The 12,634-nt window shown below is 50.3% G+C and overlaps 1 pseudogene; it reads right to left on the bottom strand.

Moving 5' to 3' along the window:
* Nucleotides 1–582: 582 nt before the first annotated feature.
* On the bottom strand, nt 583–10,383 carry LOC142917324 (large ribosomal subunit protein eL43-like; annotated as a pseudogene).
* Between the last annotated feature and the right edge of the window lie 2,251 nt (nt 10,384–12,634).

Genomic DNA, 12,634 nt, shown 5'->3' with positions numbered 1-12,634 from the left:
ACATAATTTATTCACTTCGAGAGCCGCTCGTGGGAGGGAAGTGACGTCATACTACTTACTGCTGTCGCGAGGCAACAGGAAGCTGCCGTGTGCGCGCTTGCACTGAAATCCGAGGTGAGAAATTCTCATCGTTGTGGTGGTGGTGGTTGTGGTGGTTGTTGTTGTTTACCAAGGTAGAGCCTAGCTCTCTCTCGTAGGGATGTCAGTTGAGTAGCAGCGAGCATGGGAATCGATGTCCAGGTTGGAACTTTACAGCGCGGGGCCTAGCCACGCGGGGCCTTGCCTCCTGCCCTCGCCTGATTACAAAATCTAAACGTGTTGGTTTGTGATGTTTCAAATACTTGTTCATTACCAATGTCCTCAACACTTAATACAACTCTGCAGTACAACTTGAGATGCCTTGCACCAGCTCACCCAAGTGGCACCATGTGAATGAACGCAGCATCACTGGTCACTAAGTGGGCATTAGCGATGTGAGGGGGGGGGTGGCAGCAATGGTGCTTTGTCATTTCCCAATTCGCGAGCAATGATGCAGAAATGAAGAGCACACTGCACAGAACAAAAAACGCACAGGCACTGATGCTGGTTCATATACACTTTATTGTGATCTCCCTGGTGTGCTAGGACGGTGGTGTGAGCAGTGTGGGAAGGGTCCCTCGCTGGTCCTTCAGCTCACGCAGGCGGCGGATGGCAGACCTCACTGTGACAGCCGAGGTCGTGCTGAAGGAGGAACGGGCGGTTACACACATTGGGTGACATCGTAATAAACACTTCTAAACCTTCATCCTAATAATACACACCTTGGTCATTTTGAAAATAATTACCTTTGAAAATATTACAGAAAACGATAAGGAACGGTAAAAGCATCTTAGGCTTTGGCTCAACATAGCGTGCAAGACGTACTTGTAGGTCCATGCACCTCCTGCCACGGTCTTCGTGCACGAGCCGCAGTGCCAGATGCCCACCACCCTCCTCTTCATCTTGGTCTGGCTTTCACAAGGACAACACGAGCACCACAGGTACACTGAGCGGAAATCACCGGTCAAGGCACACAGTTAACAAGCGTGAGCACAACACGTGTGCGTGTACTAAAACACGAGGACCCCAATTTGTTAAGGACAACACGAGGGCAATTTATGGGAATTGTGGATGGAAATCTTCACTGGTAGTGCATTTATCATGAGCAACCACGGCAAATTGGTAGGGCAGAGGAAGCGATGGGAGTTGTGTCTAGCAAATGAGAATGTCTAGAAGAGTGTTTAATGAACAGTGATCGGTGTACACAGGCGACAAAACCCTGGGTTAGTCACGTGTAACGTCTGAAATTAAAATTGAAATAAGCCATATCCCATTTACCCAGACAGAAACAGCCACTGCCACTCCTTGGGGTAACGACGTTTAACTTTTTATCGGTCCTTTAAAGTCTTGCTTTATTAGCCGATGACCTGTTATTGTAGTCGGTTTAAGGGTCGAGGCAGTCGTACCTGAGACTGCTTTTTCTGCCCTGCAACTCCAAGGACAGTAGTCCAGGCCCAATTTTATTCGCAAAAAAACCTATTGAGGCAACCATTGCCGGTGACGACCACCACCCAATTGCAATCTTGACCTTTGCAGGCTGGCACTCACAACTTGACCCAACCAGCGCGAGCCACCGGATAACGCCCAGACGTGCCCCTATTGCCACGTGGGTTGGCGCCCCTCACCTTGCCGCAGAAGGAGCACGTGTACTTGGCGTGCTGGCTGATCTAGATTTTCTTCACCATCTTACGCAGGGACGCGCCGTACCGCGTGCCATACTTGCCCACAATGCCAACCTTCTTCGTGCGCTTTGCCTAACGGAGAAAGAGAGCCGAAAGCAAAGACCACACAAAACGTCATTTTCCTGGACACGCAGCGTTTTATATCCGCTCAGATGCTTCGCACCAAGGTCACATTACGACAGACTTCCCAAACAAAACAATATTCAAGTTTATATTTTACTCGCCCTTATAAGAACAATTGCCACCCATAAGTCTACAATTACCTATGGCACGCTTTCAGCACGAAGAGGTTGGGCAAAATCGAATAGGTCGCAGTAGACAAAGGCTAAAGGATAGTTTAACGAACCACACCACCAGAACGGTTTACGTACAACAGTAAACATTAAGGTCTGGTGGCGTGGAATACCCTACACATCGGCAATTTACTGCATTGCAGATTAAACATTAAGTTTAACACGTAGGCTTTCGCGACCACTATCATCCATAGTAGAGTGTTTTGGGTTAGATGGCGTAAATATATAAAAGTGTCGATAAAACCCGCCACCACCCGACAGCCAACTAGTAAGGGTTGTCACGTAAACTGAACATGCCAATTCGTTACTAGTACAGCACTAGTGTATTGTATAGTGTAGTGTATTGTGTAGTATACTAGTACAGCACATCAGTGTTGGAGAGCCAAGCCACAACATTTACAATCTGAGTACGACGTTTTGCCAGTAATTACACCTAGCTTCATCAGGTGACAACCAGATTTGTGCCGTACTAGTAACGAATTGGCATGTTCTGATTACGTGACAAACCTTACTAATCGGCCGGTGGCAGGTTTAACGATACATTTGCATATTTACGCGATCTAATCCAAGAAGACCTGTACGGAGATTAAACATTGTCAACACTCGGGAAATTATTTAAATCCGCACAAAAACGTTAAATATATTATTCAGATGCCTGGTCTCGTGTGTTGAGCCATGTGCACATAAAACCAATCAAGAACCCAGCGAGGAATATTTTTGAAGGGAAACCTGCGGCAACTCTCCAAGCAGGTTTGGGACGCCAACAGTCATCAGGTCAATACACTGCTGGATCAGAGAATGACCGCGCCAACACGCACGTCTCGTGCTGCTGCTACTCTCCCACACCAAGTTGGAAGGTGTCGAGGCATCACAAGCACCGTACAAGGGTAGTACTACTGCACCGATCCCCAACCGAGTCCCGCGGCCTATATGATGCTTATGGCGTTTTCTGTCCACAGCTGCTGGACACGCGGTTTCTTAAGACGCCATCACTTGCGGTGCAACCTGCAGCCAAACCGGCTACTTGCGCGAGCTCGGTGGCGGGTTGAATACATGCTCGTCCAACCGATGAAATAGATCGACACCGTGGCCGTCTAAGCCACACTCGCAACCCAGCGAAGGCGTCTGTCACCATCAATCGTTTCGCCGCGCAACACAAACAGGCGAGTCGCAAGGTCGTTAAAAAGAGGCGGACTGCTTTCATCTAACAGTGGATAGACCACGGCAAAAACAACGCACATATAAAACTCGCACCAATGAATAAAGCAGCGCGGAACGTAATCGGCCCTAATATCCCTGGCCCTAATATCCCTGGCCCTAATATCCCTGGCCCTAACATCGCTGGACCTAATATCCCTGGCCCTAATATCCCTGGGCCTAATATCCCTGGCCTTAATATCCCTGGCCCTAATATCCCTGGCCCTAATATCCCTAGCGAGTGTCCATGTTGGTTAGGTCATTTTTCTAGTGTCCATGTTGGTTAGGTTATTTAGTGAGTGTCCATGTTGGTTAGGTTATTTAGCGAGTGTCCATGATGGTTAGGTTATTTAGCGAGTGTCCATGATGGTTAGGTTATATATTGAGTGTCCATGATGGTTAGGTTATTTATTGAGTGTCCATGATGGTTAGGTTATTTAGCGAGTGTCCATGATGGTGAGGTTATTTAGCGAGTGTCCATGTTGGTTAGGTTAGTTAGTGAGTGTCCATGATAGTTAGGTTATTTATTGAGTGTCCATGATGGTTAGGTTATTTAGCGAGTGTCCCTGATGGTGAGGTTATTTTGTGAGTGTCCATGATGGTTATGTTATTTAGCGAGTGTCCATGTTGGTTAGGTTATTTAGCGAGTGTACATGATGGTTAGGTTATTTTGCAAGTGTCCATGATGGTTAGGTTATTTAGCGAGTGTCCATGATGGTTAGGTTATTTAGCGAGTGTCCATGTTGGTTAGGTTATTTAGCGAGTGTACATGATGGTTAGGTTATTTTGCAAGTGTCCATGATGGTTAGGTTATTTAGCGAGTGTCCATGATGGTTAGGTTATTTAGCGAGTGTCCATGTTGGTTAGGTCATTTTGCAAGTGTCCATGTTGGTTAGGTTATTTAGTGAGTGTCCATGATGGTTAGGTTATTTAGCAAGTTGTCCCTGATGGTTAGGTTACTTATCGAGTGTCCATGTTGGTTAAGTTATTTATCGAGTATCCATGATGGTTAGGTTATTTAGCGAGTGTCCATAATGGTTAGGTTATTTAGCGAGTGTCCATGATGGTTAGGTTATTTAGCGAGTGTCCATGATGGTGAGGTTATTTAGCAGTGTCCATGATGGTTAGGTTATTTTAGCGAGTGTCCATGATGGTTATGTTATTTAGCGATTGTCCAAGATGGTTAAGTTATTTAGCGAGTGTCCAAGATGGTTAAGTTATTTAGCAGTGTCCATGATGGTTAGGTTATTTAGCGAGTGTCCATGATGGTTAGTTAATTTAGCGAGTGTCCATGATGGTTAGGTTGTTTAGCGAGTGTCCATGATGGTTAGGTTATTTAGCGAGTGTCCATGATGGTGAGGTTATTTAGCAGTGTCCATGATGGTTAGGTTATTTTAGCGAGTGTCCATGATGGTTAGTTAATTTAGCGAGTGTTTCATGATGGTTAGGTTATTTAGCGAGTGTCCATGATGGTGAGGTTATTTTGCGACTGTCCATGTTCGTTCGGTTATCTAGCGAGTGTCCATGTTGTTTAGGTTATTTAGCGAGTGTCCATGTTGGTGTGTATGTTGAACTTCTATCACACCGTACATAGCCATCCATGATCATCGGAGGTGCGGGGGAAGGACAACAAACTAAGCACAAAAGCAGTTCTCAAGAAAATGTATTTTCGATCGAGATTTTAAAAATGCGTAGCTCCAGTAACTTCCTAATATCGGAAGAACATTCCAGATGGCTGCAGAAGTGCATCTGAAAACGTGCAATGCAGCGACCGTCTTTATTCGACGACTAGCCAAAAGCTGGTGCGAGGATGACCAGAGTTTGCATGAGCGTTTATGCTTTTTGATGATACCAGCAAGGTATTGTGGTTCATTTGTGGCAAGCGCTTTGTATGTAATGGGTGCAACCTTATAATGAATGAGTTCGGGAACAGGAAGCCAATGCAGTTCAGTGAGCACTGGACAAACATGGTCGGATTTTGCAGTTCCCGTCATGACGCCTGCCAAATAATTTTGTACACACTGCAGCTTGGCAATGTTTTTTGGCAGATGTGCCTAACCCCTAACCTTAAACCCTAACCGCCGACCTTAACCCCTAACCCTAACCTCTAACCCTACCCATAACCCTAACAGCTAACGTTAACAGCTAACCTTATCCCCTAACCATAACCCCGAACGCTAACTCCTAAGCATAACCCTCTAACCCTAAAAATTAACCCTAACCCCTAACCCTTTCCCAACCCCGAATCCAAATGAACCCTAACCCCTAACCGCTAACCCTACTGTTGTATATATAGGTGTTATGAAAATTGATGAAAATAATGAAAATTAAATGAAATTTGAAATGTGCCTAATTTATCCGAAATTATGTTAATCAGTGTAATTATGCACATAAATTATGCAGATTCGAGAGATAATCGTATTAATTTATGAGAGTGGGCGTGGGTATGATAATGCAGGTCGTTATGGATTATGTGGTCGAGCCTCGGTGACGAGGTTTGGTTATGAATTGGAATAACGCAATTGATCGTATGCAGTTCTGTAGGTGTTGTGAGCATGAATGAAAGGGAGTCGATTCATGGTTTTAGTCGCCGGACGTTGACCACCATCTCCCGGCCTCTCTCCCCCCCTTGAATCAGTACCGTCCAGGGGGAGATCTGTCGTCCCACGGTCCAGGGTCCCCGCCAGTAGGTGGTTAGCTTCCCCGCCTGCCCGGCCCTGACGCGAGGGGTGTGCAGCCATACCTTAGAGCCCGCCGAGTAGAAGGAGGGCTCCATTCGGGGTCGGGTCCCCTGCTCCTGCCTCTGGTGTGCGGCCTCGCCTTGCGGGTAGGCCCGGCCCCTCGCTCCTCGTAGGGTCTCCATCAGATGCTCCACGGGGCGGCTCCCTTCCTCCCATTGCGGCGGAGGGACACCGAACAGCAGATCTGTGGGTAGGCGAGACTCACGACCAAACATCATTAGGAACGGGGTCTGTCCCGTAGATGTGTGTACCGTGGTGGTGTAGGCGAACAGAGCATAGGGGAGGTGTTCGTCCCAGTCCCGTTGATTCGGGGCCGCCATGCGTTTAAGCTTCCCGGCTAGAGTCTGGTTCATCCTCTTTACCATCCCATTTGCCTGGGGGTGGTACGCCGTAGTTGGTCCTTCTGGATCCCGAACTCCCGGCACAGCGCCTGGAATAGCTCTGCCTCGAACTCACTACCCTGGTCGGTAATGACTCGTTCGGGGATCCCGTGCTTCAGTACGTAGTGTTCCACGAACGCTCGGGCCACTACGAGGGCTGTCTTATCGGGGATGGCCACCGCTACGGGATAGCGTGTGAAGTACTCCACCGCTACGAGAATATATCGGTTGCCCCGGTGGGATCGCGGGAATGGCCCTTGCAGGTCGATCCCAACCAGCTGATTCGTTCGACTGATGCGGAACGGTCTCAGGGGTACCTGGTATCGCGCTGGTTTCGGCCCGCATTGCTGGCACGCGCGGCAGCCCTGTACCCAGGCGGGCACGTCTTGTGCTAACTTGGGCCAGAGATACTGGCGACGCAGGGTTTCCCGAGTGCGCCATTCCCCATCATGGCCCCCGAGCGGGTGGTCGTGCACCAGTCTTAGCAGCTGGGGTCGCACCTGGGCGGGAACACAGATGCACCCAGGCTGGCCGGCTTCAGTCAGCTCTCGTACTACCCCGTTCTGCATGCACAACCGGGCATACAAACCACTCCAGGGTCCTGGTAGGGCGTCCTTCTTCTCCCGTAGGGCCGCTTCCACCGCCGCCAGATCCGGATCCCGCAGCTGGGTCCGTCTCAGCTGCACGTCGTCCAGGCCCGGAAAGGCGCAGCCGACGTCCTCCTGGATCCGATCGGGTGGGGTTGCGCGACCCGTCGGGCCCCGGGGTGTGGGCCCCGTGCCCGCCGAGTGGTCCGCCAGGTCCCTGGTTCCTCCTACCGGGGTGTCTGTGGCACATACTGCACTGCCTCTCACCGGGGGAGGGTTAGTCTCGGTGCGCTCCTGGGGGCCTGCCACCTGCCGGCAACGCCCCCCCGTGAAGCACGGGCAGACTTCCTCCAACCTTGTCTCGGCGCACACCGCGGGCCGCCTCGACAAGGCGTCCGCGTTTGCGTGCGTACGCCCAGCTCGGTACTCTATTTGCAGGTTGTACTCCTGCAACTGCGCCAGCCATTGCGCCATCTGCCCCCCCCACCCTGCACCTGTGACAGCACCGCGGCCAGCCCACTGCTGCAGGCGTCGGTGTCCAAGATAAAGTCCGTGGTGAAATCTGGGAAAGCTAGGGTGGGGGTGTGGGTGAGGTGGTCTTTGAGGGCGGTGAAGGCCGTCTGGCAGGCCTCCGTCCATCGATAGGGGTTCTTAGGGGAGGTGAGTTGGGTGAGGGGAAGTGCAATCTCGCTGAATCCCTTTACAAATCGACGATAATAGGTGGCGAGTCCCAAGAATGACCTGATCTCCGTCAGATTCCTGGGCCGTGGCCATTCCACTACGGCGCGCACCTTTTCCGGATCGGTGCGCACCCCCGCCTCGCTGACTCGGTGTCCGAGGTACCCTACCTCGCACTGCGCAATGTAGCACTTACGCGGCTTGAGCTTGAGATGGGCTGCTCGTAGTCGCTGGAACACCTCTCGCAACCTGGACCAGTGCTCGGACAGAGATCTGCTGAACACTATCACGTCATCCAGGTAAATCAGGCACTGTTCCCACTGTAAGCCCCGCATTACCAACTCCATCAACCGCTGGAACGTCGCGGGCGCGTTAGTGAGTCCGAACGGAAGCACTCGAAACTCGAACAGCCCCATCGGGGTGGTAAACGCGGTTTTCGGCCGATCCTCCTCCGCCATCTCCACCTGCCAGTACCCGGACGCCAGATCGAGGGTGGAAAAATACCGTGCTCCTGCGAGGCTGTCAAAGGTGTCGTCGATGCGCGGTATGGGGAAGGCGTCGCCGAGGGTGACTGCTTGTTTCGTCACTAGCACCACCGGGGCAGACCAGGGGCTCGTCGAGGGGTGAATTATGTTATCACGTAGCATGTCCACGACTGCCTCCTTGATCTGGGTCCGTTCGGGCACGCCCACCCGGTATGCGGGGAGTTTGATCGGTCGGGCTGCACCTGTGTCAATTTGGTGCTTAACAAGGTCTGTTCGGCCTACATCTGAATCGTGCTCGCTGAACACGTCGGTGTACTCCCGTAACAACCCACACAGCTGATCGGCCTCCCCCTTAGGTAAATCTGCCCAAGGCACATGTAACGCATCATGCAGGGGAGCAATCTCGGCCCGGGGGGTTGGGCCAACCTGCCAGGCCAGATCCTGGTTGTCCTCGGAGTGGCCAGGGTCTTCCGAGTCGTTAGAGTGGCGCGCGTGCAGGGGGTGTATGGTGGCTACTGTGGCGCGTCGTCGTAGCAACGCCGGGGTACTGTGTGGGTTAAACACCCGCATAACGTATATGAACAGTCTAGGACGTATATAAACAGTCTAGAACGTATATGAACAGTCTAGAACGTATATGAACAGTCTAGAACGTATATGAACAGTCTAGAATGTATATGAACAGTCTAGAACGTATATGAACAGTCTAGAACGTATATGAACAGTCTAGAACGTATATGAACAGTCTAGAACGTATATGAACAGTCTAGAACGTATATGAACAGCCTAGAACGTATATGAACAGTCTAGAACGTATATGTTTGCAAGTTGAGGCTTTGCTACCCTGCAACTTTCACGCAAGGCGCTGCAGCGGCTGTTGCTGCCCGCTGCCAAATTCAACTCCCGCTTGCTCGAGTTGCATGAAGACCAAAACAACGAGAACTGATTGCTCTGTTTATGGCCAAAACGCTGCCGTGATGGCAAGCGTCATTCAATTCCTCGCCGTGTTCGCGGTAGCAACTATGTAACGCACGCGTTAACACGTTTGTAATCTTTCACCCTGTCCTGAAATTGTATTTAAATAAAATAATAATAAAATTTACATAAGTGCTTCCGAAATGCTCAATTTTACCAACGCTTACAATGCTGCCTCATTGAGGCCAGACTAACGTGAATTTAACGACTCCATTAAAGTAAAACAGTTGCCGTCCAACAGGAGCAATTTCCATTCGACCGTCGGGTTTTTCTCGCTGGGAAAGACGCAAACGCCTCGCTCGCACAGAGAGGTTCAAAACATTAACAAAGCACCGACAGGCCCCACAGAACGCGACCGACGGTTTGGCACCACGCACCCCGGCGGCCCGTCGCTCCCGTGCGGCAGGTTTTAACGAAACGGAAACTTAACGGGACAGCGAAGATCGGCACGCAAAACAAAAAAGCTGCATTTTAATTGAAAGCTTTCGTGACTGCAAGGATTCATCTTCTTTGGTTCTTTCGGTAAAGTCACGTAGAATGAGAATATTATTGTGTTATTTTATTTTATCAATTTATTATTTTATTCTCATTCTACGTGACTTTACCGAAAGAACCAAAGAACAAAAAAGCTGCATTTGCAAGCTGCATCTTTGCAAAGACTCCACCGCCACGGTAACGTTGAGCACCACAATTTAACTTTGCAGGGGAGGGGGGGGACGAGTGCCGCGTCCGTTCAGAGTCTCGATGTTTTTCCCCGCGGTCGCGGTAGCGGTGCTCCGTTTAGCTCGGCCGGAGGCGACGACGCCGTGGGGCACGCCGTGCACGGGAGCCGGACACGATTGGGGCCTAGTCCCGCTTGGAAGGTTCAGCAGAATCCGCCGAGGATCTTGCAAATGTATGTAGAAATACAATAAGATTATATTGAAACAAAAAACAATCACGACGTTTCGATCACAACGCAAGCGATCTTCATAAGGTGTCAAGAACAAATCACGGCGGTAAATACAGCAAAAAGATGAGAGACGAGAATTCAACAAACCTGAAAAATATTACGTGAAGCACATCCAGTCAGGCCAACAACACAGCTAGACACTTCCTGGCGGACCACGAATTTCAGAAGAGTGTTACATTTCGTGTTCAACCAATGAGTAATTTTATGCAGTCACGAAAGCTTTAATACTTTATGATCTTGCGAACGCCCAACGCGGCCAGACCCGCCACGGCCCCGAACCCCGCGACGGCCACCGGCGTGTTTCTGAGCGAGCTGCCGGGCAGTCCCCCGCCCATACTCCCGCACGAACCACCCGTCCCGCGTCCGGGGGAACGCGAGCGCAGTCCGCCGTCAGTACGGTCGTGCGTGTGCACGGCGTCGGTCCCGGAAATGGCAGTGGCACGGCTAGCGATTGTACAGGCGGTGCAACTGGCGCGCTCAAGAGGCAGATGAAGGCCCAGCTGCCGAAGTTCGAAAAGAGGAGAGTGGGACACATTTGCTCTGCAACGGCGTTTTCGCAAACTTAATATGCAGGTCTTGGATTGACGAATTGGGTTATTTTTTTTGGAAACATTTGACTGCTTCGAACAAACGCTTCTCCTAAAACATGGACCCGCTGAAGACCCCACAGGCAATGGCGAGAAACATATACAGATGGTATAAACGACGGGGCGATTTCTGCCGTCCGAGAGAGGGGATTAGGCGTCTCTCACGATTTAACAAACACACAAGCCGCTCGCTCCCCTGCCAGTCGCTCACTACTCTACACAGAAGCGCCAAGCTGTCTAAGCCGACGACATCTCGCAGCAACTTGGCAAAACTCAAATAAAAAACCAAATTAAATTTCTCTTCAGTCTCGCCTGGTAACAAAAACAACAACCCCCACCTGTTGTATATGAGCCTTTTCGAAAATTGATATTAACAATAATATTTGCCGTTATATATATCATATATTTTTTTAACAAACGAAAAAAATAATCAATAAAACCCGTAAGCCAGGCGCACGAAAAACCAGATGTCGGTCATAAACAGGCCATTAATAAATAAAGAAATAATAAAACTCTCGAAGCGAGGATGTTAGCAGCTATCTGCGAAGATCTCCAGATTAACAAGAGTTTGATGTGCCCTAAGGGAGGTCACGCAGAGGGAAGCCCTCCGCAAGCCAGAAATGAGGACGCCCACGGGTTAAACCATTTTTTTTTAAACAACAGTTAAAATTTAAAATGCAATAACAAGAATAAGCTAAAGTTAGCGGTCCTCGTGCTCACTCCAATTAAGACCAGGCCACCAGATACATCAGTGAATTATTATCCAATAATTAATTCGCTATCAAATGATTTTCACCTTTAATACTTTTACTCTTAAAATAAAGCTTGGAGACAAAATACAGTCACATCAAAGGTTTTCGAGAAGGAATGAGGCGAACGGGCAAACTTACGAAAGAGTTTAAACAATATCCCAAGCAACCCCGACCACCTTTGTCTCTCCCGAAGAGCGCGAGAGCCATCTGTACACACACACGAACTCACACACACAAACCCCACCCCCCCCCCCCCCCCTTTTCCACTGCGCAGAGAGAATTGTCTTTGAATATAACGGTCAGCCGCATTTTCAAAAGTCAGAGAAGTCAACAGTCAAGAGTGAAGACAGATCAGCGAGTCAAGACGTCCACAGGACGAGCAGTCGCATGGAGCGGCTGGCTCCGAGCCTCGCTGAGTAGCGAGGATCGCATGAGTCGCCATGTATCAACGAAAGTGAGTCATACAGCAGTGGAGAGAAACTGCTATCAGCGAATCAGCGCTGAGAGCGCTCGAGCATCTCCAAAAAGAAAGCACGTGCAACGTGGCTCAACCAGCAGCGGAAAAGCTTGGGCAGCCGCCAACAACTTCAGCTAACCAGTGACCAAGCGCGTGCGACTTGAGTCATACAGCAGTGGAGGAAACCTGCTGTCAGAGAGCCGCCAACAACCTCAACAAAGAGAGCGCGTGCGAATCGGCTCACTCAGCAGAAGAAAAAATTGACCTGTCGCCGGCGAGCGCAGCGTCAGATACTACAGCAGCGGAAAGAGCGCGCGCCGGCGTAGCTCATCCAGCAGTGGAGGAAACTGCTGTCAGCGAATCAGCACGGGCGCGTTCGCGCATCTTCAAGGAGAGGGAGCGCGCGCCACCAGCGTGCCATCAGCACCAGCATCAGCACCAGCGCGTGCCAACAGCGCGCCACCAGCGTGCCATCAGCATCAGCACCAGCACGTGCCAACAGCGTGCCACCAGCGTGCTACAGCACGCAACTTCGCGTCACCGTCATCGGCGCGACGACGGCGAGCGTCGTGCTGACTCATCCAGCCAGCGGTGGACAGAAACTGGCAGTCGTTCGTATGCCCCTCCCCCACACTCCCTTCTCACTCCCCCACCGCTACACAACGAACAAACATTTTTTTTGGCAAGGAAATCAACCTAGGCGTTTGCTCAACGCAAGAAATCAACAACACTCCCATTAAACATACAAGACTCATGATAACTGCGTCAACTATTAGCTGATAACGAAAAA

The sequence above is a fragment of the Petromyzon marinus genome, unplaced genomic scaffold (assembly GCF_048934315.1).
Source record: "Petromyzon marinus isolate PM22_M1 ecotype Great Lakes invasive population unplaced genomic scaffold, UKy_Petmar_22M1.pri1.0 PM_G_Scaffold_46, whole genome shotgun sequence".
Lineage (NCBI taxonomy): Eukaryota > Metazoa > Chordata > Hyperoartia > Petromyzontiformes > Petromyzontidae > Petromyzon > Petromyzon marinus.
Note: the sequence above shows the minus strand (reverse complement) of the source record. Positions and strands in the feature narration are given on the sequence as shown.